The sequence below is a fragment of the Pteropus medius genome, unplaced genomic scaffold, assembly GCF_902729225.1.
Source record: "Pteropus medius unplaced genomic scaffold, Ma_sr-lr_union100, whole genome shotgun sequence".
Lineage (NCBI taxonomy): Eukaryota > Metazoa > Chordata > Mammalia > Chiroptera > Pteropodidae > Pteropus > Pteropus medius.
The window spans coordinates 7,310,519-7,334,870 of NW_024349224.1; the positions used below are offsets into that span (position 1 = coordinate 7,310,519).

At 47.5% G+C, this 24,352-nt stretch overlaps 1 pseudogene; it reads right to left on the reverse strand.

The window, feature by feature from the left end:
* Positions 1-6,886: 6,886 nt before the first annotated feature.
* On the reverse strand, positions 6,887-7,002 carry LOC120617416 (uncharacterized; annotated as a pseudogene).
* Between the last annotated feature and the right edge of the window lie 17,350 nt (positions 7,003-24,352).

Sequence of the window (24,352 nt, forward strand, 5' to 3'; positions counted from 1 at the left end):
GACATCACTCAGATGCCTGCAGGGGCTGGGAAGGCAGCAAACAAGCAGTGAATGGCAGCTAGAGGAGAGACCATAGGGAGTGGTGGGGACTCTGAAAAACTGGACAGCACAAGTTCTGTCTAAAAGCACAACAACTTCTCAACCCCGGTAAATATTTGGTTTGGATAAGGTAGGTAGTCCAAACCAAAAATATCTCTTGATTTTTAAATGTAGCCTCAATTTTAAAAATCATGAGGTGAGCCCAGTGGAGCATTTCTACTGGCTTGAGTTGTGTCAATGGGTAAGGCTTGCAATTCTAACCTAGACCCAGGCCCTCCAGTGTAAATACGAGGAGACAAGCCCAGGGAGGCTCTGCTGGGGCTTCTCCTCAGCATTCTGCGTTAAATGATTTGCAGCTGTTACCAGATTTAATGCAATGATTCCCATTGTATAGATGAGGAAACTGAGGCTCTGCAAGGTAGGATGACTTGTCTGATATCACAAGGCTGAGAAGCAGCACAGCTGAGACTTGAGCCCAGATTTCCTGCCTCCGAGCTGCAGGCTTTGCCCTGTAGGGAGGAGGGAGCAGGAAACGAGGAGCAACAGGAAGATAGGGAGGATGGGCTGAGTTACTCAATTCTTGGGTCATGAAAATCACTTAATTTTCTAGGAAGCTGAGTAACCACTTGCCATCACCTCCTAGGACCTTGATGTCCCCATCAGTAGCACAGACCAGTGGCCGAGATGGCCTCCGAGAGACACAGACCTTTGATGGGCTCTCTCTGTTCTCCCAGATCGCTCTGCCGAAACCCTGAGGGAGAAACCAGAACGAGAGTCCAAGGCTTGTCTTAACTCAGACACTCATCTGCTGCTGCTGGCAGGTAGTGGAGAGCAAAGCCCACTTTCCAGTTCTCATAAGGGGAGGCTGAAGGAACCCTAACGGCATCAGAGCAACGACAATGACCTCAGAGTGGAGACCAGTCTGCAGGTGGACGAAGCAAAGGGAGGATGCTCTGGAGATAGAATCAAGTCACTGGGCAGTGCCCCTCACACCACACACAGGCGTAGAGCTGGACCCTTCGAGTGTCCTTCTCATAACCTTTCTTCAAACTCAACTCACATTCATGTTAAACCAAACATGTTAACAGGCTGTTCAAATCTCTTCCCATCTGGCTCCATCCTGCCATTCCAGATGGCTGCGTCACTACAAGCCATCACTACACCTATCACTGCAACCCATCACCGCATCAAATCTCTGTTAGCTACATTTTCCTCTCCTGAAACATTATGCCTTGACTTCTTCACCTGGTGAAATCCTATTTGTCTTTCAAGCTCCCATGGAAATACTATCTCCTCCATGCATACCTCCTTATTCTCAAATGCTAGAATTATTTTCTCCTTTCCTCCTATATACTTTGTTAATGTCTCTACTATACTATTTACAATACTCTGTCCTAATTCTATAGCTCGTAGAGCCACAAATGATGACGGTGACGACAACGATGACACCGTTCATCCTCTGGTCACATAACCTCAGCCCACTTCTGATTTAATTCACAACTACAGTGGACAGTTCTGTGCAGGCTCAGCCTCACCTTGCACTGACAGCATACCACTTGAAGCATGGGCGGACCATATGACTTTCTATTTTCTGCCCCAGCTCCTTCACCCCCATCACAAAAGTCCCTTCTTTTTTTTTTTTTTTCCTCAAGTGAGACTGGAATTACAGTTAAATCCCCTGGGGAGTAACTCTCAATGAAAGGAGCATGAAATCCAGGAGATACCTCTGGAGGCAGTCTGTTGGCCACTGAGAGGCAAGAAGTCCTAGAGAAATTGGGCTCTCATGGCTCACAGCAGCAGCCTCAATAATACATGCCTACCTTGTTCTTTTCTCCTCCCCACCCTGCCTCAGGCTCTGCTCTCAGGGAACCAAACGAAGTCCACTGGTACTAGGAGACCTAGAAAGCAGACCCTCGGTGGAACTCTGTGACTGCATCCCTTACCAGTCAGACAGCATCATGTCGGGAAGGCTCTCGGTGGGGGGCTGGGATGCGCAGGCTGGAGGGGCAGGGCTGAGGTGTGCAGTAACCCCAGCACCTCTACGGTACAGAGGCAAGGGTAATGATAAGGGTTGTGGGTTGGCTGATTTTTTTTTTTTTTTAAGCTGCACTGGAAACCTTAATGAAAATAACAGGCTCAGGTCAATTAGCTATCAACACAGAGTATGCCATGAAAATTAGAAGGCCTTCTGGAAGCTTTTAAAGATAATTTTATCTCCTGGAACCAAAGTTAGACCATGCTGAAAATCAGACCCAGGATTTAACCATAAGAGTGAGAGAGCTACAGAGAAGGTCAAAGGCAAAGCCGTGGAAGCTCTCCCATGCTAAAGTTAGAGCCCAGATAAGGAATGGCTAGGACCTGAGACATGCGATGGAGACATTTGGATGGGTGCATTTGAAAACCATGAACACCCAGAGTCTCCTAAACTCTCCACACAAACAGTCCTCTCCTTCTTATTAGAAGAGATCAGACTTCACTGTCTCACGTGAAAATGCCTTTCCTCATCAAGATCACCCTAACTCTACATGTCACCGCAGGCAAGAACTAGGGCCAGGCTCAGTCCCAACAAGGAGGAGGAAATGGTTTTATCACTGAATTGTTTGAGGTGACTAACATGTCCCGAAAGAAAAATGTGTGGGAGTAGATCTTGAGGATGGTGAACCTGAGGCACATAGCAGAAGATAAGACTGCAGAGGAGAGAATTGGTTAATACAAGAGCACATTCTCCTGACTCAGGATTTATTGTTCTAGAAGAGTGCCTCGGGCTGGTCTAATGTGCTGCAGGAGTGGCTCCTGGAAGCTTGGACATGCTGACAGCCTATAGCAAATGAGACAGAAATGCTAGAATTACCACGGAATATTACTGATGAGCAGATCAGAAGGTTCGGGGATGTGAGTCTGTTAGAATAAACCTCTCTCCTCGAATGAGGGGACCCACCATCTGATGATGTTTACCAACAGCACCCAGGAGTCTAGATGTGTTTGGACTATATCGTGATAGAGAGTGGGAGACTTAGCCCCGTAAATGGATACTATTCATCCCATGTGAATGTGAATTGTTTCTGGTCTTCTTTCCTAATTGGAATAACAAGGACCGCATTTGCCAAATCAATGGCTGCATACCATGTCGCTGAGGCCTTATTAACCTGCTCAGGCAACGTTACCACACTTATCATAGCCACTGCAATTAGGGTGACTACTTTATTAAGCCTGTGGTAGCTGCCAGTCATTCTCTAGGATCCAGTCAGATTCTTCCAGTGGCAATATGAGAGGTACCACCATCCCTGTATCTTCCAGGCATTGAATAGTGTACTGATATCTGCCGTACTGCACCTTCAGAATACAATCTAACCTTTTCGTTTATATTTTGGCCATGGGGTGGGGGCCTCCTGGATCTTGGTAGGTTCAGAGGTTTCCTGTCGTGATAGCTCTTACTCCATAGAGCAGGAACCCAATATGGAAAATTTCTAGAGTTGCCAAGAATATCAAAACAATTTATACACTCGGGCCCTGGGGAAATGACCACTCGTTGGGGTCCATGGACCCAGTGGGCAAGACTTTAACAAATGTTACACCTAAAATTATGAATGTTCTTCTCTCTCTAATTTGATAGGTAAGTGGGAGTTTTGCTCAAACATGGCCTGAGAGCTACGAGGCATTATTGAAAGAAATTGAAGAAGACCCAAAGAATGGAAAGGTATTCAATATTCAGGGATTGGAAGAATTAATGTTGTTAAAATGTTCATATTACTGAAAGCAGTCTATAGATTCAATGCAATCCCTATCAAAATTCCAATGGCATTTTTCACAGAAATTGAACAAAAAATGCTAATATTTGTATCGTACCACAAAAGACTTTGAATAGCCAAAGCAATCCTGAGAAAAGAAACAAAGCTTGAAGTATTACAAGCCCCAATTTAAAACTATATTACAAAGCTATAGTAATCAAAACAGCATGGTATTGACAGAAAAAGACACACAGACCAACGGAACAGAATTGAGAGCCCAGAAATAAACCCACACATATATGGACAACGCATTTACTATAGAGCCAAGAGTACACTTTGGGGAGCGTTGGGACCTCCAAAGAACTTTGCTGGGTAACTAATATGTTTAAGACTCCGTGGGCAGGAAAGTAGGAGAAAAATGAGGCATAAGTTTCACCTTAGAGAGCTGAGATTCAGGTGAGACAGTTGCCATGTAAATGCAGGTAACTAATGGAAGACAGAACATGGTAAGTGCTCCCACTGAGATTTGGGCAGGTATGAGATGCAGAGAAAGAAGACAATTAAGCTAACCCAGAAGATACCCACTTATTTTCCAAGCTTGGACTCTTGGCTTTTGGATCAATGGCTTCAGGCCTCCTCAGCAGGGAGCTCCCAGTCCCTAGCCGGGCCCTCACCACAGCCTTCAGCACTCTTTCCATGCTGACCTCCCACTTTGAGCTTCAAACCGTGACATGTAACCCTGGTAAGCTGCAGGGCTGTGTCAAGGGAGAAAGGGTAAGGAGTAGGAAAGGGCTCTGCCAGATTATTGCAGTAAAGGCGCAAACCTGTCCACACCTACCTATAACCACATCCTTGGCCTTGACCCTGAGCGTGACTCTGAGCTTGGCCGTGTGACTTGCTCTGAGCTACAAAACAACAGCAAAACGAGTGGAGACCTGAATAGTGCCGTGTCTTGGGGTTCATCTTCTCATACTGCCCTTTGGGACCCTGCGGTCACTACCTGTGAACCAGTCTGGCTAGCCCGCTGGATGAGGAGACTGGCTGGGACCCGAGCCCATGTTTCTGACTCCCGATTGCGGTCCCCTGCACAGGTGGTGGAAGAGTCTCACTATCCTTCCCCGTGGTGCTGACCTTACAATGTGCCAGCAAACACTGTGGACTAAAAAAGCGACATGCATTGTCTCATTTCATCCTAACTCTGGGAGAGAGGGTTTATCCTCATTTTAAATGTGATGAAACTGTGGTTTCCCAAAATTATCATCTTGCTCAAGGTCCTCGATATTGAATGTTAGAGTCGGAATTTGAAAGTAAAACTCTATTAGGAAGATTGTGTTTTTAACTTCAATTCCCCCTGCCTGCGAAGAGCAGTGCTCACCCTGAGAATGAGTTCACAAAGGTAGATTTTGTTAGGTGGGGACCTCAGTATTATTCCCCAATCCCTAGGCCAGCCCCCTCCCCCCATGCTGCACCTGGGGGCCCGAGTAAAGGCCTGGCCTGCTCACTTGTGTGCAAAGAGTTCTCATTCTCTCTTCTCCAGCCTGTGTCTCCAGGGGACTGCTAAGTGTTCTGCTTGCCTGAGGCCCATGCCAAGAGCGCTGAACTGCCAGGGACCACTCCCTGCTGTCCTCTGTGGGAAACAAAGCACTCTGCCTGGGGGCAGAGGAAGGGAGAGCCAGCAGGAAGCCAGGGGCCTGGGGAGAGACCAGTTCATTAGTCTAACCAAAAGGCCAAGCCACTTCCCTGGCTGGGGCGGGGCAGGGGTTTTCAGGGAAGGGGAAAAAATGGTCCTGGGACCCTCTAAGCGACCCAGAGTCCAGGAAGGAGGCCAAAAAAAAGGGTTGCTTTGCCTTTCTTAAGAGCTAGGTTTTCTTGGCCTTGTCACTCAAAACCCAAACCAAAGGGGCCAGCTCTACAGAAGCCTGTTATGATGGTTAATTTTATGTGTCAACTTGACTGGGCCACTCACTGGTAAGACATTTCTGGGTGAGTCTGTGAGGATGAGATTAGCACTGAATCGGCAGTCTGCTTAAAGAAGATGCCCTCACCAACATGGGCGGGCATCGTTCAATCTGCTGAGGGCCTGAGTAGAACAAAAACGTGGAGGACAGGCGAATTTGTTTTTTGTTTGAGCTAGACATTCACCTTCTCCTGCCTTCGGTCATCAGCCTCCTACCCTTTGGACTAGGACTGGAATTTATACCATCGTCTCTCTTGGTTCTCAGGCTTTTGGACCCAGATTGAATTACACCACCAGCTTTCCTGGTTCTCCAGCTTGGAGATGGCAGATCCTGGGACGTCATGGCCTCCGTTATAATGCGCACCAATTCCTAAAATAAATCTCCTCTTATATATCTTTATATTTGTCCTATTGGTTCTGTTTCTCTGAATCCTGACTGTTAGATCTGCCTTGAACTGGAGAAGGACCAGGCAGGTGTCTGGATGTAGAGATGCACACCCAGAACACCCTCACATCCCTGATAGAAGGACCTGAGAGAGCATCTCCTCCCAGCCTCTCGATGTACAATGGGGAAACCGAGATTCAGCATGAAGCAGATGTTTCCACATTTCCTTAGAGAAGTGAAGATTTTCATGGTTACATGGGTACTGACATACCTCAAAGATATCGTGTGTTTGGTTCCACTGCAATAAACTGAATATCAATATGACGTGAGTCATAATCTTTTTTGCTGGTGGACGGTCTTGCCTTCGGTTTGTAAAAAGCACACTGGCAGTTTGCTTAAAAGGCACAGGCAGATGACAATGTGTCTTTACCATCAGGCTTTAGAAAGTTAATTTACCATGCATAGCAGCATTATTTGTGATAGTCGAAAACCAGAATCAACTCAAATGTCCAGCATCAGTAGCATAAGTAAATGTATTAATAGAATAAATGAGTTGTGGTATGCAGGCATATCTCATTTTATCACACTTTGCATAGATGCTGCACTTTTTATGAACTGACGGCAAGACCCTCCACCAGCAAAATAGATTATGACTCACTTCATTTTGATATTCACTTTATCGCAGTGGAACCAAACGCACAATATCTTTGAGGTACGCCTGTACCCGTGTAACCATGCAAATCTTCACTTTTTTTTTTTATTACTTATTGTTATTTATGCCTATAGCACCTGGTCTTCCTAGGTGGTCTCCCATCCAAGTACTAACCAGGCCCGACCCTGTTTAGCTTCCAAGATCAGACATCAGGCTTGTTCAGGGTGGTGTGGCTGTAGACCATGGGCCATGGTTCCCCTGGGGCGTGAACCCAGGACCTTCTGCGTGTAAAGCAGACGTGCTAACTATGCTTTACACTACACAACAGAACCACGTCCAAATCTTCTCTTCTTTAAAATGACTTTTTCTCTTGTTCTCCTTGATTCAAACCAGCCTTGGGCTCCCCTGCTTCTTTCCTTTCCTTATCCTTCTGCATACTGCACAACCACTTCCTTAATCATTAAACCCATAAGAATGAAGGAAGAAGGCTCCAGACGGAGTATAACAGCCCATCATGAGCATTCGATAAATATTTGTGGACTGAATGTACAGCCCCGTTGTTTCATTAGACCAAGGAAATAAGACCCAGTGAGAAGTCCTCTGAAGCCTCATCTCTAATTATAATTATGGAAGAAAGGTTTTAACCTCATAAAGAGGTGTTTGCTTGGGAGGCAGCTGGGGCCCAGTCTGGTCAGGTCTTGGCCACTCTGGGAGAGGCTGGGGCTTCCTGGGAAAACTGTCTGAGCAAGGACACTGGGGTGTGGTGGTGCCAACACCAAAATCTTCACAGGCACTGTCACTTGCAAGAAACCACTGTGTATCTGGCACTGTGCTGATATTTAAGTAGGTAATCTACTTTATTCTTCAATCCTACACAGGAAGTGTTAATGGCAGCATTTTGTAGATGAGGAAGCAGAGGTTTGCCCAAGATCCCACAGCTGGCGTGGCAGAACCAGGTAGAGGCTGAGAAAAAGGCTTTGTGGTAAGAGCTGTGGAGGAGCTGCATATGACTCAGCATGGACCAAAATACACTTGAAACTGTTTCCTGCCAAGCCCTCAGCCCGGCCAAGCCCAACACGTGCCTGCCCTGCCTTTCTGCAGAGCCTCGTGCTCAAGTACCAGCCCTTGGTCCCAATGCCAGCATCTCAAAGAGCCTGAGTGCCTGAGCCTATAGAAGAGAGGGCAGGTGGGCTTGGTGGAACAGAATGAACAGGCTCTTTTCAGAATAGATTCGGGAGTTGAGAGTACGTTCTCTCACTGCCCTTATGATGGAAGGCTTCCTGGAGAAGGATGCCTAGAAAAAGGACTGGTACGCATCCCTCCAAACTAGGAGCTGGGAGCACTGAGGAAGCTGCTGACTGTCCCCTCCAGAGCCCCCTCCTCTGCCTTTCCAAGTAAATATCTGACCTGGAAAGAGGCCCCTGGGTTCACAGGAAGTTTTGAGCTGAGAGACACTTGGGGTTCTGTGTCTATCAGGTTTTAAATTTTGTCTCCTGAAACACTGGTGTGTCAGAAGAGCTTCAGGGGCCACAGAGAATGGAGGTAGGTAACACTCCCTCCTACCCACTTTCAAAGGAAAATCTCACCTTTTAATTGGCTTTATTCAATTTAAAACAGTGGGTCTCAACCAAGGACAATTTTGCTTCCCAGGGAACATCTGGCAATGTCTGAAGATGTATTTGGTTGCCACAAATTGGGGCGTGCTACTCGCATCCAGTGAGCAGAGGCCAGGGGTGCTGCCAAACACCCAACATGACAGCCTCCCACAATTATCCACCACCAAGGTCAAGAGTGCTGAGGTGGAGAAACCCTGGGCTAATAAACCCTATGGTACAGCCTGTATTTGGCATTTTTGACTTAACAAAAACAGCAATTCCATATGATTCATATTGGGTTGCTACAGATTTCGATTTAAGAATGGATTCCAGAGTGTTCTCACACATCAGAAGCTATTCATCAGATCCAAACCCCTCACTGCCCAGGTAGCAAGAACGTGGTCCAGAAAGAAGCGGATTTCTCAAGGTGACACAGCAAGTGAGCATGCATCCGGACCAGAACATGGGCCCCTGCTCCTGTTAACCCTTCCTGTCAACACAGAAGCCCAACCTCCACCGCAGACTCAGCTCTGCAGTCGTGGGAAATGGCTTCCTCTGGATTTGCTGCTCTGATGCTCGACCCCAGAAGCTGTTTCGGAGAGGGCCGCTTCCTACCAAGCACTTGGTCTGACATTCATCCAGAACTCAGAAAGAAAATCTGTTTACTTAAAAATTTTAAAAATAGGGGAACAAAAGAACCTTATCCAGAAACGGCCATGCAAAGTGAAGCCAGCTGGAGGGAACACAGTGAGATTAATATCCACTCACGTTGATCAAGAGACAAAAGGCCCGAGAAGCACATAGAGAATGACAAGGCTTTCCTCTCGAGGAATAATAGCTCAGATGGTCAAGGAGCCTTTCACTCTGAAAGAATGAGCCTGGCGCCATCCACAATAAAGCCTGGGCAGGGGTCTGTAGGAGTCCAAGAGAACCTGTCCTCCAGGAAAAAATGAAAATGATGGCACGGCCACTTCGAGGGGCTGAGGACACACAGCCTACAGCAGAGCTCCACTTGTCCCAGCCTGGAAGGAACCTGAAGATCACCCAGGGGGAAAGACACGAGGCGAGCAAGGCTAGTTTGGGGAGAGGAACGAGAGTCAAGCTTGCTCTCGCTCTGCGGCCAGAGGCCAGGGTGCCACCTTGAACTTAACCTGCACACATTCGTTTTAGTTCTGGGACACCTAAACCTCCCCCGCCCGGTGCTCCACCCAAATTTTATTTAAATGCTTTTCTAAAAAGTGCCTCCAGAAAATGCTCGTCTAGTCTCACGTCCTCATTGAATGATGGGGAAACTGAGGCACAAAGATGGGGAGGGATTTATCTGAATCCGAGGAAGAGTTGCTCACCTCTCCCAATTCCCACACTGGGAGGGAAACAATGCCAGCAAATACTTTAAAGTTGTTGTTGTTGTTGTTGTTGTTTTTTAAGTTTACTATAAAGTTAAAATAAACCCCTACAGACACAAAATACACAAAACTGCCGACCGTACAGTTTGGGAAGCAGATTCCCCATCCTGGGCGAGGAAGCCTTCCCCTTACAAAATGCATCTGAGCCTCAGCTCTGGCCTCTCTAGATTTCCTATTTATTGAGGCCTCCATTATTTCCCCTGGTGCGCTGAGCGCCAGCTCGTACCACCGAAGGCCCAGCATCACCTGCCAAGACCTGAATCCCCTCAGCTTCCTCCGTCAGTTTCCATGGTGAACACTTCAACCTCCTGTTTTTACACGCAGGATTTAGGCCAACCCGAGGGCTCTCGAAAATGGTTTTTCGGACCCCACTAGTGCTGACCCTCTTTTCCTCTTATAAATCAATGGATTTTGTTTTAATTTCAAGGCTCACAATTACATTGCAGCTGTTCTGGGATTGTCTGTCAGCACGCGGCTTCAGCAGCCAGCCGCAGCCCAAATTCCTCATCCTTGTTCCTTGCCACAGAGAATGACAGAGCCTCACTGGGACTGTGATGAGAAGCAGGGGAGTTCACTCCCAAATGAAGCTCTTTCTCTTTGATCTCAGCCTTTTTGATTGTGCCTTTGACTGCTGAGCATTCTTTGATCTTTCACCTGCCAGAAGCCACCAAAGATTTTCCACATCCTCTGCTCCGTTTAGAATGAAATGGAAACTTCGCCGCCGGGCAGGCTAGGGCAGCCAGTGGCAGGGAGTGAGGAACATAAACATCTGCTCTCTAATGGTGACTGGACACTCTGGGAGGCTGTGATCAACGGGGCATGGAATGGGCAGAAGAAATTTTTCTTACATGTTGCCTCTGTCCAGATTAGCCAAGCCCCCAGGAGGGCTGTCTTCCACCCCCAGGTGGAGAGCGATGATACAATTTCTTGTTGCAGAACTTCATGCAATGTTCCCAGGCTCCCAGACCTGCATCTGGACTGGGAAAAGCTATTCTTTCTTCGTAGGGCTGTGGCCCATCCTACGCTGCTTGTCTGAGATGGGCCTGGACAGGCAAGGAAAACCCTGGCAACTAGGACTTGTCCAGGTGACTTGCGGGCTCAGTCACTTAGCAAATACATGAACTGAGAACCCACATATACCCCATCATGGCGCCTGGATCTGAAGCGAGGGCCAGAGTAGCTGAATGAAAACACCACCACACACACACACACATACACACACACGCGCGCGCGCGCGCGCTCACACACACGCACACACACATTGAGAGAGTGGTGAATACAGAGAGAAAGAAGGAAACAAAAATTCACTAAAAAATGTGAACTCACAATGTCATGCAAAGGTAGCCAACAAACTCAACAAATCTGAAAAATTATACTAGCAGAGGAAAAAAAAGAAAAGGAACAAAGAGAATATTAACGATCAAACATAAGACAGTAAAAGAAAAAAAAAGCATGTGAAGTAGGAAATACAAGATCAGATTGTAGATATAAAATCAAATATAGTGGTAATTATAAATGTAAAGGACTTAAATTCACTAGTTAAAAGTTGGAAGTCATTAAAAGATGTGATATATGTATATGTATGTATGTATATATATACATATATAACAGAATATTATTCAGCTATGAAAAAGGATATCTTGCCATTTGTAACAATATGAATGGACCTTAAGCACATTGTGCTAAGTGAAATAAGTCTGACAGAGAAAGACAAGTACTATAAGATATCAATTATATGTGGAATCTAAAAAGGTCAAACTTGTAAAAAACAGAGTAAAATAGCGGTTACCTAGGGATGGCGGGTGGGGGGATAAGATCACTGTTGTTTGGGGTACAAACTTGCAATGAGTAGTAAGTTAGCCACAGAGATCCAATGCACAATGTAATAAATATAGACAGCAACGCTGAACTACAATCAGCAAACTCGTTAAGAGACTGAAACTTAATTATCCCAACCACTAAAAAGAAAGGATAATTATGTAATGTGATAGAGGAACTAAATATCACTATAATGGCAATCACATTACAATACATAAATGTATTAAATTAATAAAATTTATATATCGAATATATTCAATTATAAGAAAGTTGGAGGTTATCAGATTGGACTTAAATCCAGTAATATACGGTTTACAAAAGACACACCTGAATCAAAATAAATACTGAAAATAAAAGTATAGAAAACATATTTCACGATCTTGAAATCAGATAAAATAGAATCTAAGTTGAAAAACATGAATAGAGATAAGGTTGGACTCTCTACGATGAAAAACATCCAAGAGGTTATTGCAATCATGTATGCACCTAATAACATAGCTTCAAAATACATAAAGCATAACCTATCCTAAAAATAAGGGGGCAAATGATAAGTTAGTTGACAAAAGAAATACAAGAAAGTTGGAAAAGTCTATACTTATCGTGAATATATTCCATTATATAGAAAAAGAAAGCGAGGCTCGGGAAAATTCAGTCGTTTTCCTACCGTGACGCAGCTAATGAGTGAGAGAGTTGGGACTGAACCCAGGTTTGTCTGATTGCTCTTAGCCATGACGCAACACTGCTTTCTTGACTGCTGAAGTGAAAACACTCACCTGGAACAGCATAATAGCAACAGATTCCTTTTCCTTTAAGTCTCAAGTCAGGCCTCCCTTTGCCCCCAGGCAGAAGTCAGCACCCATGTTTATAGTTCATACCTCCCCATCTACCACTCCAGAAGACAGTGAGCACCATGAAAGTGGCAACTTGTCCTTCTCTGGATCCCCGACCCCCAACACTATATCTAACCCGGACTGTCAGGATATTTTATTAAATTGAATTGAACAGACTGACAAAAATAAGCTAACTTTCATCACACCCAAACTCTATCCATGCAAATAGAGGCCCCTGGCCACCTGAGTCTCAAGCTTTATAAACTTTCTTTCCAAACAGGCTGCTGAATGAGCCAGTGGCCCAGGACGAGTTCCTTTTTCTACAGCAGCGAAGTCTGCCCTGGCCATCCATCCATGGTTTTCCCAGGCCCAGCACCCAGGCCTCCATCACAGAGGCAACTTCCTCTGCAGACAGATCATAGATGGTTCCCAAGATGGTGCAAGGGAAGGGAGTTTTGTGGTTGGGGTCTTCTAATTCCCAGTTTTCCTTTTCTCCAGAATACCCTAGTGTCCCATAAAGGATCTGTCAATCTGATGTTAGATGTGATCTTTCTTCCCATGCCCAGATCAAGCCCCAATTGCTCCAGGAAAGCTTCTCCACATGGGTTCCTCTGTGCTCCGCAAGGAGGTCTGGAACGTAGATAGGTTTGGGACTTATTATGTTGCTACTGACAAAAAAATCCTCATAAATACAAAAGCATACCCCCAACAGAGAACAAAGAACTCAATAATTAATTAAGAAGTGGGAGGAAAGGGAAGTTTTTATTTATTAATTGCTTGGGAAACATTCTGATGCTTTAAACATGCTATCTCATTTAATCATTACAAAAACACTGCTAGGAGGTATCATTGACTCTGTGTTACTACTTATGAGAACATTGAAACTCAGAGAAGTGAAACCCGTGGTCAAAGTTCACAGAGGAAGACAGTGACAGATGGGAGGTGAGTTCAGGTCTGTCTGCCTCCAGGCGCCTGCAGTCTCAAACTATCACAGCAGTATGTTCTACAGACTCCATTACAGATAGTCATTGCAGGGATCCCTCTGAGTCTCACCCACTCCCTGGGCACCAGAAAGACGCTCGGACTTAAACAAGACAGTGCCTTCCTGAGACGGTTCCTGTTTCCTGGTGAGCGTAGTTGAGGAGAGGGACGCTGATTGATGTGGGTTGTAATAATACTGATTTGTCTGTAATTACTCCTTGAATTCCAGCCAAAATGGGCCCCACTAAGCCGCAGCTGTACAAAATGTCTGGATTCTCCCACACAGCAAAGAGTGGGGGCTTTTCTCAGAAAGGAGCTCAGTGGGGGCAGAATGACGTTTCCATTCAATAAATATTTACTGAATCCCTGCTCCATATCAGACCTTGCTGCCAGAGGGAGAGGAAAGGCATAAAGTTGAACAAAAGTGCAGTTTCTTAACATGTCAATTAAATGTTTACTTAAAAAATACAAAAATTAAAAAATAGTAATGCTTTCTTGCTTTGAGAGAAATAACAGGCACATGAATAAAAACCAGCAGTATGATGTGACCGACGCCACAATCAGAGTGTGTTGGGGGAACCAAGGAAGACTTCCCAGAAGAAGAGACTCCTAAGAGAGGTCTTGTAGGCTGTGTCTCATGTGGCTGTCCATCAGGTGGACAAGAAGCCGAGAATGGCAGAGGCAGTCCAGGCAGGGGGATCGGCCTGGGGAAAGGCTGCAAGGCGCAAGCGAGCATGGCGTGCAAGAAGTTCAGTGTCTGAACCACGGTGTCACATTCATTGTACTGCCACGTCCTGGCTGAGAGACCTGTTTATTTCTCTGCTCCTCGGTCGCCTCTTTTATGAGATAGAATAATAGTTCCTGTCCAGAAGGACGTCGTAAAGATGAAATGTTATTACACTGTTACTGCTGAGAAGCGTTCCTGGCACATATAGGTGCTCAATAAAAGCTCGCTAATTTTAACTTTGTTGATGTGGATCTGAGACACATCACACCCCACAAGAAGTGTGATCTTCCTTCTCCCTGCCCCCACTCACTAGGTCCCTCCATTCCCAGCCACCTCGTCTCCCAAACAGCTCTTGGGAAATAGACATGGCTATTGCACTGTCCCGTGAAGCCGTCCCAGTCCAACTGGCCTCCCGACTGGACTTGGCATTGGGTAACCATCCCCTCCTCCCCCTGTCCTGCTTGGTTCTTTGCCAATCTGCCCTCTCTCCAAGCCCTCATCCAGCCACCCCCAAAACTGGCCTAACTCCCAGCTTTGTTCCTACTCTCTCACAGCATGGGGCTCCTGCTTTTGCTACTGTCTCCCTGAACACTGGAGCTTCCTGGTCCTGCTCCTTGTCTCATCCTGCCCGAATCCAACAGGTCAGCATCTGCATGGAGATTTCTTGTTCCATAGCACGCTCTGTAACTACCAGAGCCCACACTGATCTTTCTCTTCTTGCTACCTGTGTATTTAGGGTGGACCTCTGAACCCCACAGTTTAGTCCATCTTGTATCCTGCCTTGTCCACAAGCGCTGACCTGTAGGTCTGACTCTCCACGTAGATAAGGCGTCTCACAGAGGCCTATTTCCCCACCCACACTGGGCACAGACACTCAGCACTAGCCACAGAGGGTCTCCCCGGTTCCCTCGGGGAGGAAGGCTGCACCTCTTCCTCTTTCTTTCTCTCCATTCCAGACACGAATTTCCCAAAGAAAGCTGCTCATAGTTTTCCAAAGAGAATAAAACACAAAGATAATCTAGAACAGGGGGAAATGATCTACATTTATAGACTTGAGGAGTGAAGAGAGACGATGGGATTTGCAATAAGCCAGCAAAAGACAATTATCATTTGCCATGTTTGGGTCAAGTCTGTGCAGCCCACTGGTGTCTGAGAGACACTGCCCTCCACCCATCCCTCCAGAGCTTTGGTGATGACTGGGCTGCAGGGACCCTGGGTGGACTGCCTCATTCTTTTCTATGTGTCCTCAGTCCGCGGGAGCTGGGCGTAGAGGACTAGAGTCTTCCCTCCACCCCGCTTCCCACAGAAAAAGGACAGAGAATGAGGGTGAAGTAGATTTACTGATTTCAACCCACTCCTCACAGTCGTCAGCAAAACCAACCTGTATCTAGAGGTTAAAATAAATCAAAAGTAAAGCAGGAATGACTGCAGTTAGACGCCAGGAAGAACTGGCAGACCACTGTGACAGAGCACACAAAGGCGGCAGAGCGGGGCTACGGGTATTGAAGGGCAAGCAAAGGTAACCTCAAGCCAGCTGCTATGGCTGTGGATGCACAGGTGTCTGGAGGCAGAGGGACTGATCATCCCTTGGGTTCTGTTCTAGTTCTGAGGTTCCATGAATAAGTGAAAAGGACCTAAAGGTGGTGCAAATGACCCAAAGGTGGCTGGCAGCTGATTTGAGGCCCGCAACCTCACCTCTCTCTCTGTCAGCTGCATCAGGTGTGTGGTGAGAGGCATCTGACACTAGCTTCCCCACCTCAGGACACAGGGAGCAATGGCGATGTGCCCTACAGTTGGACCCCCTCTACCAAGTCACTCCCAGCTAAGAGGTATCCTGCATCCCGGTCTTCTAAATGCATAATGCAGCTAATTCCAGCATCCACTGGCCTCAGACCACACTGCAGTGATATGAGCCAAGTACCTACTTACCCCATACCTGCAGAGGAGCTACCCATGGCTCAGTGAGGACACCCTCCATCTCATCTCTCCAAGTCCTCTCCAGCAGATAAAGCTCAGCTTCAGTCCACCTCCTCCAGGAAGCCTTCCCTGACTATGCCAGTCCACATTCATCTGTCCCCTCTCTGGGGACTTGTACCATTTACTGCCTGAGCCCCAGAAATACCATGTGATGCATGCTCTGTTGAGACGCTTCTGCTCCTTAGAATGAACCTCGTTTCCCCAACCACGACATAACCTCCATGAATATCACATGGAGTCCAGGCGTTTGGAGAGATTACATAAAAGCAAAACTTCCCACACGCACAGCATTTGGAAATTAACTTAGGATAAAAGTTAAGCTCCAAAGACTCCTCAATATATATAGTAGCTTGAAGAACATAGTTTATTTTTCTTCTTGAAGAGCCACAGCTGCTGCTGCTGGTGCTAGGCTCACGTCCCCTCGTTCCTCTTACCATGTCCATGCCCACCAGCCTGGCCCTGACGGCCAGCATCTGTGTCTGTGGCAGAAGGCTGCCCTCGGGCTCCTGGTGTTCACTGGGCCCACGGCACAAGGAACACTGGAAGTGCCTGGGAGTCGATGTGCCCCAGGGACTGGTGGGGAAGGTTAAACGTGGCCTGGTTCCCTCACCTTTGGCTGGATCCGAAGCTGTGTTTCACTCAGTTTCCCAGAGCTTTCCCATGGAATTAGGCCCCAGCCATCCACTGTGGTGGCTGGGCCTTACTGGCTGCCTTCCATCCTCTCCGTCACCTCCCCACTCACCTGCCAGCAACCTGTGCCCTTCCAAGCAAACCACACGCACTCAGCCCTCCTCCTAGCACGTGGGCCCAGATTCCCTCCATCTTGTTGCTCTGCCACCCCCATTCCACCTCCAGCACATCATCTTGCTCTGCAACGTGGCGTCACGGGCATATCCACGCCCTGGCTCACAGAAAAAAAGGAGAGAGAGGACACCCAGGGAAGCAATTTCCTATAAGTGAGTAAAAGTTGTACCCATCCCTTCTTTCCACTTGTCCTTGGTGAGACTGCTGCTGCATGGGAAGCTGGACCCGTGCCCAGCTTAACGCCTATCGATCTGGATGAGATGAATGGATTGTGGTGGACACCTTAGTCCCTGCTGCAGAAACGGAAGGACGCCTATCCACTCACTGGACTCCAAAATATGCCAAAATACAGGTGCTCTGCCGCATACTTTCACGTGCTGCCTTGTCGAATCCTCATGGCCCAGCAAGTGTTACTGCTGTCCTTTATAGAGAGAAAAACTGAGGCCCTGAGGAGCCTAGTATCTTACCTGACATCACACATGAGTGGTGAGGGCCCAAGTCAGGGTCTGAACCCAGGTCTAGCTCCTGGATTATTTTACTCCATAGTTATTCTGCTTTTAGACCTATAAATGCATTTTTCTGGTTCAATATCCTTACTTTGAAGGTGACAAAATTGGGGGCCAGAGAAGGAGGGATTCACCTTAAATCACCTAGAGAGCGAAATGCAGAATTGGGCCAGAAGCCAGGGGATCTGGCCACCAGCCAGCTGCTTCATCCACGGAGCCTGCTCTGGGCCGATTGCCTCCAAGCAGCGTCTGCTCTGACTCAGACCAGTGCCCATGTGGCTGCCAGGGGGAGGGATGAGCATCCTGTGGACTCACTGAGTCCAGAGCCTTAACCCACAGTAGCAACTAAAGTTTCTAAAGTTTCTAAATATGAAATCTGCTAATCAAGGTGGCAGTGATGGTTCATCGTCCCTTGTCACTTGTACAGCATCTTCTGTGCTCAGCTCTCAGGCCTCTCCCAGAAGGAAGGGAGTGCTTATTCCCTTGGGCCTGCCAGTTGGCATGCAAGGATTAGACGGTGGAGCGGGATGGGGCCACCAGGGTCCCTAGATCCTCCATGAAGTCATCCCCTTGCTGTCGTCAGTGTCAGTTGCCTAGCAACTGCCTTTGGCAGATGGTGGCACTGAGAGCATGCCAATCTCTCCCACAGCTAAAAATACATTCCGACGACAACGGGTCTATTTTAAAAGATACAATGAGCTCTCAATGTCTTTCCTTGTCTGCGAGGAATTGTGCTGTGCCGGGTCTCTCCGGGCTTCTGACTTCGTCTGACAGGGTAGAAGGGAGCATTTGAGGAAAGGAATCCAAGGCCAGGCACCACCACAGTGGTCTTTAGAAAACTGTCATGGAGGAGGAGGAGGGGGGAGAGGAAGACGAGGAGAGAGAAGAAATATTGAGCTGGAAAGTAAACGTTTAGTAGTTGGCAGCACACGCTTTAATTTGGCCATATTTTTTAACCCACTCAAGAAGGTGGGATTAGGAAGAAACATCATAGAATCACAGAAGCTTAGAGCTGGAAGGGCCCCAATCCTGTTTCCCAGCTGGGAAAGCAGAAGCCCTGAGAGGCTGAGATGAGAAGAGCTGGTTCTCTGTCCCCGTTCAGGGTGCCGGGGCTGCTGTTCCGAGGCATGGGCATGAGGCCTCAGACCCTTAAACTCCTTCTGCGTTTCCATCGAGGTTGCCACACCACACCTCACCAGCTCAGCCTTTCCGTTTAATCACCATCATTTGCGGGTTTCTTTGGTGCAAAGGGAGCGGTGAGTCCATTCGAGCGTGCATTTAGCCATTCATTTATTCAGCAAATATTTATTAAACACCTACTGCCATGGTGTGCCAAGCCCTGGAGACACAGCGGGAAACAAACACAGTCCCCACCTCCTGTGGCTTGCGGCCCAGCAGTCAAAGCAGACTGAGCCAGTAAGCACAGGGTGCCCCATGCTAGAGACACCGGAGCCAGGTCCGAGGTGAGGCCTACTTACCAGCTCTGCAAACAAAGGATGTGACTTAATCAGGGTTGCGAGATAAAATGCAGGAGGCCCAGTTAAATTTGAATTTCAGATGAACACAATTTTTTAAAGATAGAAGTATGTCCCCAGTATCGCGTTATCCAAGGTTCAAATTTAGCTGAGCCGCCTGCATTTTTATTTGCTAAATCTGGCATCTCTACACTTAATATCACTATTGTTCAGTTTCCTCATCTCTAGAATGGGAAAAATAGCATTTACTTATAGGGATTATTCTGTGGATGAAATGAGAAAATGTATATAACTGTGACTGGCAGGTAAATGTTCTTCCTCTCCTCTCCAAGCAGAGCTTCTCTGGGGTTTTTCCCTGGCCAGCAAGTTAACTCTGCCCTCCTCCCCCCAGAGTCTGGTAATAGGTGACGGGTGGGGGTGGCCCTACTCTGTCCCAAGGCCAAGGCAGGGGATGAGGGAACTCTGCAAGCTGACACCTGACTTGCAAAAGGAGCTAGGAACCAACTCAACCTTACTTGGAGTGTTGGTCAGGGAAGCAATTCGCTGTGCTTATTAAACATGTCGAAATCGAGAGGAAACCTACTGAATCCAAATGTCTAGGGAAGGATGTGCCTTTTAAACAAAATCCTTGGTAATTCTCTAGCTTTGAAAGTTTGAGAACCACTGGCCTAGGGTACAGGAAGGAATGGCTGTCTCTGTAGAGGCATAATCTCGAAAGCCTGCTTTGGAATGTGGGATCCTGCACTGGATCCTGGAACAGAAAAAGGACATTAATGGGAAACTGAATGAAATCTGGAAAACATCAGTAGTTTAGTTAATGGTATTGTATCCATGCTAATTGCTTAGTTTTGATCATTGTACCATGGTTACGTAAGATGTTAACCTTAGGGAAAGCTCAGTAAAGGGTATATGGGAATTCTCTGTACTATTGCAGGAACTCTTGTGTGTAAACCTCAAATTATTCTCAAGTTAAAAAAGCTGCTTTGGCTCAAAGCCTGCCTTGGGCCTTTCTCCAGCTCTGCGGTACACCAGAAGGCCCAGCCTGCAGGCCTGCACTAGTTAAGCAAGTGCAGGTAGTGGAGAGGGCCCTTCACACACGAGGTCTAGGAGAGCATTGCTTCTCCTCCCTGCCATTCACTCTGGGGCCTAAATGTCAACCTCAATGAATTACATTTTAATCTATGTTATCAACCTGGCTACAGCCCTAATTGGATGCCAGGCACACCCGCTGAAGGGCATGCATAATTCATCAGTTGGGAGGGAGGCCACAGAGGCCTTTCATCATGGGCCAGAGAAGGAGGAGGGAGAGAAGAAAGGGAGAGGGAGAGAAAGAAGGTAAGCAGAGGAGCTGGTGAATAAGCGGGGCTTAGAGGGGAGCGGGGAGAAGGGACCTGGAATAATCCTTCCAGCGCAGTGCTGGCTGCTCAGTCTCTAGCCTCTGCTCCAGGAGAACCTCCTTCAGGAAGTCCTCATCTGCCCCTCCTCCTCTCGCTTTCTCATAGCACAGGACGTGCCTCTGTTATACTTTACTAATCTCAAGGTCCTATAATATTTACTTAAACATCTGCCTCCCAATAGACCTGAATCCTCTCCCTGTGGGGTGATGTCTGACCCGATGACAGATCCCCGCTGCCTGGCAGAGTCCCTGCATACAGTGTTTGTATGTGACTTAAGGACAGATTTCTAGCTCAGGCCACACAAAGAAACTACTTTAACCAATGAACCTTTCCACTTGAGCCCCCTGGCTCTGCCACCAAACTTTCTCCAGCTGCACCCTATTCCCCACAGCCGTGCCCCACTCTGCCCAGCCTCTGTCTTCTCCTCCTCCCTGCCACCTCTCAAGGCCAAGAACCTCACAGGAAAGCAAACACTATAACTTAAATGTCAGGACGAAAGTCCACATTCCTTCGGGCATGCCTCATGCCCACTTTTCTCACTTTTCCAGGTGGGCTTCCACTCTGCTAGAACTGCTCTTGTCCAGATCACCAACCAACTCCATATGGTCACAGCCAGTGGTCACTTCTCTGTCTTTTCCTTGACTGACCACTCAGCAGCACCACGTCTTCCCTCCTTATTGACACGTGACCTCTTAACTTCTGACACTACACCCTTCTGCTTTTTCTCCTTCCACCTTAAGCCACTTCATGTCCATTTGCTCTGCTGAATCTCTCTCTCCTTTGCCCAACTGTTGAATGTTGGGAAGCCTCAAAGGTCACTTCTTAGACATCTGCTCTTCTCTGGCTACTGTTTCTACTTAAATAATATGATCCAGTTCCATGGCTTTAAATGCCTTCATATACCAATGATTCCTAAACATACGTGCCTACCCTTGACCTCTCCCTTAAGCTCCAAGCACGAATATCCACTGGAGAGTCTGTATTAGTTATCCATTGCTGTGTAACAGACTATCTCAAAATTTAGCTTCCAAGCTCATCCATGTGGCTGTTGGCAGGATTCAGTTCCCTATAGGTCATTGGACTGAGAGTCCCAGTTGTTCACTGGCTGTTGGCCTAGGGTCCCCCTTTGTTCCTTGTCATGGGAACCTTTCTACAGATTGTTCACAACATGACAGTTCCTCTGCCTCAGAGAAAGTGAACAAGAGAACAAGAAAGAGCGCTCAACACAGAACCTCATCCAAAGTGACATTCCATCACCTCTGCCAAATCCTATTTGCTAGAAGTGAGTCTTTAAGTCCAGCTCTCACTCAAGGGGTGAGGATTACAGGGTCTGAACAGTAGGACACAGGGATCCTTGGGAGCCGTCTCAAATTCAACAAGTCCATGATCAAACTCCTGATTTTCCCACCCCAAACTTGTTCCTCTCCAAGTTTTCTCTATCTGGGTAACTAGTGTACCAGCACTGGAATGGATTGTCTTATCAACCTGCATAACTGGAACTTTATCTCCCAGAATCTCTGTATTGCATGGTTCTGGGACACAGCTAGTCAAAATGAGAACTTGCACAATATTTGGAAGGAGGAAGTAAAGTATCAGCCATTATTCTTGAAAATAATCATAGCAGTCGGATAATTATGATGAGGTGCCTGGAGGGTCCCGGCTTGTCCTGATTCTCCTCTGCCCTGTGTCCAGCTCATCTTCCCAACTGCAGGTCTTGCTAACCAATAGCTACCCAAGGCCCACCTCCAGGTACATACCTGCAGGCCCAGAGAGGTGGGAGGTATGCAGAGGCAACAGCACCCCGTATCCCTCTCCATGACGGATGTCCCTCCCTACAGATCCAACTTACCCGCTGACACCAGGGCTTCAAAGCTATTAGTGGCTCTTACCATGATCTTCCAATTCTTCCTTTTCCTTCCAAACTTCACTTCCCTAGTAACTCCCATTGTGAGACTATAATGCATCCCTTGTCCCATAATGCTCGCTTTTATCTTAATTGAAGCGTCACCTCCTCAGAGAGGCTTTTCCTGAATTCATCACCTTGTCCATGTTTTAGTCCCTCTAGACCACTAGATTCTGAAGGAGATAAGAGTCAGCGGTCTTATCTATGTCCCATCTATTGCGCTGTGTACTTTAATTGTGCTGCCATGGATAATTTTAACATCGGTCCTGCAAAGAGCGTGTATTTATCCCTTATTTTTGAATGAGTGCGCAAAGAGGCGAAGTGACTTGCCCGTGATCTCACAGAGTAAGCCACTAAAGAGACATGAGAGGGGGATGGGAACCTGGTGCCGCCTGACTTCTGGCCCATTCTGTTCATCATGCCGTAACGCCTCCTCACGCCTGAAGCTGGGGTTGGGAGAGTTTCTCGACCTCTCAATCTCAGCGTCGTCTAAACCACAGGTACCTCAGAGACTGATCATGAGCACTAATAGTACTTACTAAGCTTTTATCCCTTCCCACTTCCCCATCGCTACAGATCTCAAAGCCAAGGTCGGTATCTCCCCCAGGGCGGATCCCCAGAGTGCAGTCAAGGACGCCCAGATCCCTTCGAGCAGAGGATCCATGTGCCCTCTCCGAGACTATGTGGCAGATTTCATTCTGGAGCCTTGGCAGTGCCCTGCTGGAGCCCCTTCCTACCCCACTCCCATCTCGGCTGATGGTCTCAGTTGGGTTGCTGGCCCAACTCTCAGCCCCACAGAGAATCAATAACAGAAGGCCTGAGGCCACGAACCAAGCCCCCCCACCCCCCAGGTGACTCCCAGGCAGCAGCCTCCCCTCCTCGCTTCATGGCTTTCACCAGCTTCCGGGCAATTACACCCTGTGTTTCCCTGCGGTGGGGCTGGGTGTGTCCAGCCATCAAGGCCCACTTAGAGCTCTTCTGAGGAAGCCACACGGTTGGAGAAACAGTTTCCTAGTCTAGCAGTTCAAAGGGCCACAAAGAAGCCAGCGTCACTATGATTAATTTTCCCTCCAGTGCCTCTTGGGTAATGCCCAAAGTCCTCGCTTACCACCAGGCAGCTCTGGGGTCTGTCTTTGGCCAAGGTGGCCTGTCGAAATGCTCTTCTCTGCCTCGCTAGTAGACGCCTGCCCTCTGCCCTTTTGACTCCCAGCTCAGAGCTCTGCCCCCCCCCGCCCCCACTCCCCCGGTGACCCCTGCTCTTTACCTGGCTCCTACCTTTGCTCAAAGACACAGGTCAAAACCAACCAACTACTAACCACATACAGGTGAAATGGCCCTTGTGAATGATTATCTTATAAGATTTTGAAAAATCACTTTTTCATCCATTTGCCCGTTCTAAAAATGTTTTCCCGTCTGTGACCTATCGGAAGTCATTGGGTGGGTTGAACATCAAGCAGCCCCACTGGAGAGTTGTGGAAACCACCATCACCACCGGCACATTCTAAGTTCTTCCTCTTTCCCCAACAGTGTGCCAAGTACTTCCCATCAGTTAAACAGCCTGAGTCCTCACGCAAGCCCTGGGAGGCAGCTACCGTTCCTATCCCCATCCTCCAGAAGAGAGGACTGAGGTGCAACGGTATTTGAAACACACTTGTTCACTGCTCCTCAACGCATAAGTAGCAAAGCGAGGATCTGAACCCTGGTCCCCAGTTCCTATCGACTGTGAAACTGTACCCCGTCCCAAAGGAAGACCCAGGGAGGTGGTGGAGCTTATCCTGCTCCTCAATCCAAACGCTTTTCAAATTTTAATGTGCATGTGAGTCACCTGGGGCTCTGCATCTCTAACAAACCCCAATGTGATTCTAATGCTTCTGATCCAAAAAGTACACTTCGAGTAGCAGCCTCTCCGCTACACTGAGGCTGGGATGTACCTGCCACTCTCCCTCCCACATGCAGTCCTCCTGGTTAGGCAAGCTCTTGTATTAAGCACAGACCACTGTTGCCATTGTAAGCGACAGAAACCCCAATTCAAATGTTGGTTTAAGACAAAAAAGGAATTTATTGATTCATGTAACTGAGAAGTTCTGGCTTCAGGCACAGCAGTATCTAGGGGCTCTAATTTTTTATCAGGACACGGTCTTCATAACTACTCGGCTTTGCACTTCATGTTGG